General features: G+C 33.2%; 1 long non-coding RNA gene across 1 annotated transcript; it reads left to right on the plus strand.

Annotated features, from left to right (window-relative positions):
• Positions 1 to 4,598: 4,598 nt before the first annotated feature.
• On the plus strand, positions 4,599 to 4,898 carry LOC109185704. The gene is made up of 3 exons (XR_002055025.1): positions 4,599 to 4,632; positions 4,718 to 4,787; positions 4,875 to 4,898. It is a non-coding gene; the product is annotated as an uncharacterized LOC109185704 (long non-coding RNA).
• The last annotated feature ends 1,288 nt before the right edge of the window (positions 4,899 to 6,186 follow it).

A 6,186-nucleotide genomic window follows, 5' to 3' on the forward strand; every position in this document is an offset into this window, starting at 1 on the left:
CCTGTTATCATCAACTGGTTCATGGTAGAAAGACTGTATACATGAGGCATCGGAGATTTCTTGATAAATTTCACCCTTATAGAAAATTAAAAAAGGCATTCAATGGGGTCCAAGACTATACAGATGCTCCACAACCATTAACAGGGAATCAAGTTTATGAACGAGTTGAATGCATCAATGTTACTTTTGGTAAGACTCAAAAGCTTCAATCTCAAAGAGGTAAGAGGTCAAAAGAGATACCTACAAATGAGAAGAGTCCGTGGAAAAAGAAATCTATATTCTTTGATCTTCCATATTGGAAGACACTAGATGTGAGACATAGTATTGATGTGATGCATGTGGAGAAAAATGTATGTGATAGTCTTGTTGGAACTCTTTTAGACATAAAAGGTAAGACTAAAGATGGACTCAATGCTAGATTGGATTTGGTTGAAATGTGTATACGACCTACATTAGCTCCACGTTGCGGGGATAAGAGAACATATTTGCCTCCGGCTGCTCATACTTTATCAAGAAAGGAGAAAATAAGTTTTTGTGAGTGTTTACGTGGAGTAAAGGTACCACAATGGTATTCATCAAATATCAGTAGACTTGTTAATATGCAAGATTTAAAGTTGGTGGGGTTGAAGTCTCATGATTGTCATGTCTTAATGCAACAACTATTGCCGGTGGCTGTTAGAGGCATATTGCCTAAAAAGTTGAGATATATCATCATAAGACATTGTTTCTTTTTCAATGCAATATGTGGGAAAGTTGTTGATCCAGACAAATTAGATGAATTGCAAAATGACATTATTGTTACACTGTGTCAACTAGAGATGCACTTTCCACCTTCATTTTTTGATATCATGGTTCATTTGCTTGTGCATTTGGTGAGAGAGATCAAACATTGTGGTCCAGCTTATTTGAGGTGGATGTACCCATTTGAACGGTACATGAAAGTATTAAAAGGTTATGTTAGGAACCGATATAGGCCGGAAGCATCTATAGTTGAAAGCTATGTTGCAGAGGAGGTTACTGAGTTTTGTACAGAATATTTGGTAGGGGTAGAGGCTATTGGTGTTTCTACTAATCGACATGAAGGAAGAATTGCTGGGAAGGGTACTCGAGGAGTCAAAATGAAGACTATGCCTCGTGAAGATGTTGAGGAGACACACTTGTACATCTTGCATAATACAAGTGAAGTCGAGTCGTATTTAGATGAACACAAGGCATTGATTAGAGAGCAAAATCCCAGAAGGACAGACATGTGGATTGTGGGCGAACATAATCGAACATTTATTCATTGGTTCAAAAATAAAGTTATTGAAGAGAATAATATGTTTGAAACTATTTCATGGTTAGCACATGGTCCTGGTTTGGATGTCATATGCTATAATGGTATGACATTAATGGGTTTTCTTTTTATACAAAAGCTCAAGATGAAAAGAGCACTATGCAAAACAGTGGAGTTACTTTGGTTGCAAATTCAATGCATTTTAGTAGTTCGAAAGATACAAATCCTATGTTTGCAGAGTTGTCATATTATGGTGTGATTGAAGAAATATGGGAAGTTGATTATGTTTTTTTAGGGTGCCTGTGTTTCAATGTAGATGGGTAGATAATAAACATGGTGTAAAAGTTGATGAGTTGGGAAGTTGATGAGTTGGGATTTACACTTGTTGATTTTAATCGTGAAGGGCACAAAAATGAGCAGTTCATAATGGCATCCCAAGCAAAACAAGTCTTTTATATTAGTGATCCTTGTGACAAAAAATGGTCAATTGTTCTTCATGGAAAGAGACAAATTACTAGAGATGGGAATGAAGATGTTAGTTTTGATATTAAGGAAATACCACCATTTTCTTCAAGTTTATTGCCCACTATTATTGATAATGAGATAGATGAAGTACATGCATCACGAGATGATCATCATTAAGGGATATGGGAGAATTGATTATTACATGTAATGCCCACTATTTATTTTGTTTTTTAGTTTTCTTATTGTAGTACTTTTATATATTCTAATAATTTTTGTTTCTAAACAGGCGTATGGATTCAGCAAATGGTGATGGTACTACACAAGATGGTACTACACAGGATGGTACTACACAAGATACTCATACTACTAAAAGTAGTAATACTACTTCTAAGACGAGGGACGCCACTCGTATGCAAAAACTCATTCTGCAGCGTTCTACTGAAGGGAAACACCACATTGAGCTGGATGGATTGGAGCCTGTCTACGGGCCAGAAGGCAGTGCATTTAAAAGTTATGTTGCATTAGTGGGACGAACACATACTCCTATCACAATAGATGAATGGCCGAATGTCTCAGAAACTATTAAGAATACTATTTGGAAACAAATCCTGGTAACTTTTCATTTTGTAAGATTTTGATTTATTCATAAAGTTTCTATAATTACATTTCTAACTAATAAATAATTTTGTTTTGCAGAATACTTATGATATTCCCGACACAACTGATATGAGGAAAGAATGGATACAATATGTGGGTGATTGGTGGAAAGATTTTAAAGCGAAATTGGTGAGCAAGTTTATATACGGTAGTTTTGCAGGTATGAGCCCATGTATAAAATACGACTTCATTGAACAAGAGACTTGGAATGAGTTTGTAAAGTCGCATACAGGTCCAGAATATGAGGTATCGTTATTATTCTATCAATATTTCGAACATAAACTCTATCATTATTATGAGGGACATGTAAAGAGTTTGATTAATATTTTGTATTTATATAGGCAAAAAGAAAAAAATATCAAGACATACAAGCTAAGAATATTCATCCACATCTTTTAGCTCGAGGAGGTTATAAAAGGTTGGAGAAGATGATGATGGATGAGAAGTTGAAAGAAAAACAAGCATTGGCTGATGCAGATCCGTCGTATACAATGAGTCTTCCAAGTCCTCCACGTAGAGCCGAAAAGTGGAAAAAAGCAAGAATAGTCAGGAAATTATCGCACTGAATCAACAAGATTGGTGGCGGAAAAAATTGTAAGTAAATATGTTGTCATTTACTAAAGTAATAGTAATTATTATTGAATAATTTTTATATATGTTAGGATGCTCTTGAGATCCAAATTTCTCAAGGAAAATTTGTTGAGGAAGGAAGACAAGATTCATTGATTGTTGCATTGGGTACTGATGAGCATGTTGGACGTGTTAGAGCCATGGGAAGAGGACATGGCTTCAAAAGTGTATTTGGTCATGCAAAACGTCGCCAAAAGCCTTCTGAAGATGTTCAACAAATGGTTGATGATGCTGTTGCAGTAGCGTTAGAAAAAAAAAAAGCAGGAAAATATTGCTGAACGGGAGGAATTTGGTCAACGATTAACAGAGCAATTTGAGGCAAGAATAGCTAGTATGATGTTGAAATTTAGTGCTATGCAGACTCCTTTACAAGCAAAGCAGGTGGATGACGTATGTGTGGATGTTGTGCCACTGCCTCCAAGTGACAAAGCTAGTTCCCCAGACCCTTTTAGTAATTTACCGGCTGTAAGTATTCGTTTAAAGTTATCTTATTATTATTTATCAATAAAATTTTATATGATTTTTAATTAAAAATTAATGTAGTTAGGGGCACGATGTCAACTGTTCTTAGAAGATCCAATTAGACGTCCAGTGGCATATGGGACAGCTTACAGTGGTGGACAGGTTCATGGGGTTGTACTGGATATAAATCATGTGAAGGTGAGCGTAAATGAAGTTAGTGATCCAAGTGCACATGTACCAATCCCCACCAGTGAGGTTCAGCTTGTAGGTGATGCAATTCAACACTTTATTGCTTGGCCAAAGAAGCTGGTAGAGTTATGTACTAAATCTGATGCGGTATGTATACTGAAAATATTTCTATTTTAAAATAGTAAGTAATTTACTTTTTAAAATAATAATTCTTACTTGTATTATAATTCACAGTCAAAAGAAAAGACCAAATTGACTTTTCATTCGGGTGTGCAATCCGTTCATCAACAACTCAATATAACTGATCATGATTCTTTGACTGATGGATGCAAAATGGCCTTTTCAATAGCTCGCCGTTTTGAACACCCTCTTGTGGTCCATGTGGCTCGTGGTATTATGGGCAACATTGACTATGACTTGCACCTTGCAAGTGATGAGATAATGCGTTTCTTACAAATGGAGACCATCGATGTTTCTCTAGTTCAGTTCTTTATGAGGTAACAAGTTCTTTAGTATTATTTATTCATAATAGTTTTATATTTATATAGTTGGTAATCTATATATAAATGGTTGTGTTTGTGAATAGGGGTATTTACATTAGTTTTGAGTTGGCATCAAAAGACATGTATGGCTTCCTAGATCCATATTGGATTCAACCACAAATGAATAATATGGAAGACAGGAAATCGTATATAAATTCCACCATGCAGTCTGAGAAGAAAGTGGTATACTTAGCCCCATATGTTCTCAAGTAAGTATTAATTACGTTTTAAATAAAAGTACTTATATATAATATATTTTTATTATATATTATATTCACTTAAAACTAATAAATTATTTATTTGTAGTGAGCATTGGATGTTGATGGCTATTTGTCCTCGACTAAATGAAATTTTTTGGTTTGATTCACTTGGTCATGGGCCGCGTGAAGACATTAAACATATAATGGAAACGTATGTAAATTTATATAATTAATTAGTAGTTATCATTAAACTAGTGATGCCAAGTATTTATATATTCTATGTCTTATATTAATAGGTGTATGACTGCAACAAACATGATGAGTGGAAAGAAACAAAATCGTCCACCGAAATGGACTATATGTTCGGTAAGTACTTCATTCACATTGTAAAACATGTAAACTTATTGTTTTTTTTTTATTAATTTATTTTAATTTGAATGTAATTCAATGTAGTGTGCTATACAAAAGGGAACCACCGAATGTGGTTATTATGTGATGAAGTTCATGTTGGAAATTGTTTCCAACAACCTAAGCAAAGGAATGGATAAGGCAAGTAATTTCATAATATATCTTTTTGCTTCAAATGTTTAAAAATACTTGCTTATTTATTAATTTTATTTCTTTTGAACTTTGTAGGCTTTGGAAAGACAAGGAAGATTGCCCTACAACAAAAAAAAAAGATTGATGAAGTTAGAGACAAATGGTCTAAGTTTCTTATTGATGAATGGCTTAATAAAACGCTTCTTTGTTGATACTTTACGTTTAAAATTAGTTTATGTTTATTGGCTTAATGTTTAGTAGTTTTGTTGAATTGTGATACTTATATTAGTTTTATGTTTAGTAGCTTGAATTAGTTTAATGAATTGTGTTCTTTATATTAGTTTCATGTTTAATAGTTTGATACTTTACGTATAAAATTAGTTTATGTTTATTGGAATAATGTTTAGTAGTTTTGTTGAATTGTGGTACTTATATTAGTTTTATGTTTAGTAGCTTGAATTAGCTTAATGAATTATGTTCTTTATATTAGTTTCATGTTTAATAGTTTTAATTAGTTTAATAAATTAGTTGATGTTGAATGTTAAATTGCTAGCTGCGCAGGATTTGAAAATTGATACAGGTTGGGTAGAAACCATAAAACGAATATAATAAAAAAAAAAAAAAAAAAAACATACGACGTCGGCTTTTAGGATAAAGCCGACGTCGTATATTTTTTTTTAAAAAAATAAATATATACGGCGTCGGTTTTTAGGTAAAAGCCGACGCCGTATGTTAATTATTTTTTTTTAAAATAATAAATATATACGGCGTCGGCTTTTACCTAAAAACCGACGCCGTAGGTTAATTATTTTTTTTTTATAAAAGTAATAAATATATACGGCGTCGGCTTTTACCTAAACGCCGACGTCATATGTTAATTATTATTTTTTAAATAAATATATACGCCGTCGGTTTTTACCTAAAATCCGACGCCGTAGGTTAATTATTATTTTTTTTAAAAAAATATGAATACTATACGACGTCGGGTTTACCCTAAAACCCGACGCCGTATGTTACATACGACGTCGGTTGTTTAACCGAAGTCGTATCATTTACTTACGACGTCTCTAAAGTCGACGTCGAAAGATAACCGACGTTAAATGGGGTATTTTAACCGACTTTAAAACCGTTTTCTGTAGTAGTGATATATATATATATATATATATATATTTTGCTTTTGTACTCTATATTTAGAGTTAATATATATATTATATATTTTCCCACA

The sequence above is a fragment of the Ipomoea nil genome, unplaced genomic scaffold, assembly GCF_001879475.1.
Source record: "Ipomoea nil cultivar Tokyo-kokei standard unplaced genomic scaffold, Asagao_1.1 scaffold1339, whole genome shotgun sequence".
NCBI classification, from domain to species: Eukaryota; Viridiplantae; Streptophyta; class Magnoliopsida; order Solanales; family Convolvulaceae; genus Ipomoea; species Ipomoea nil.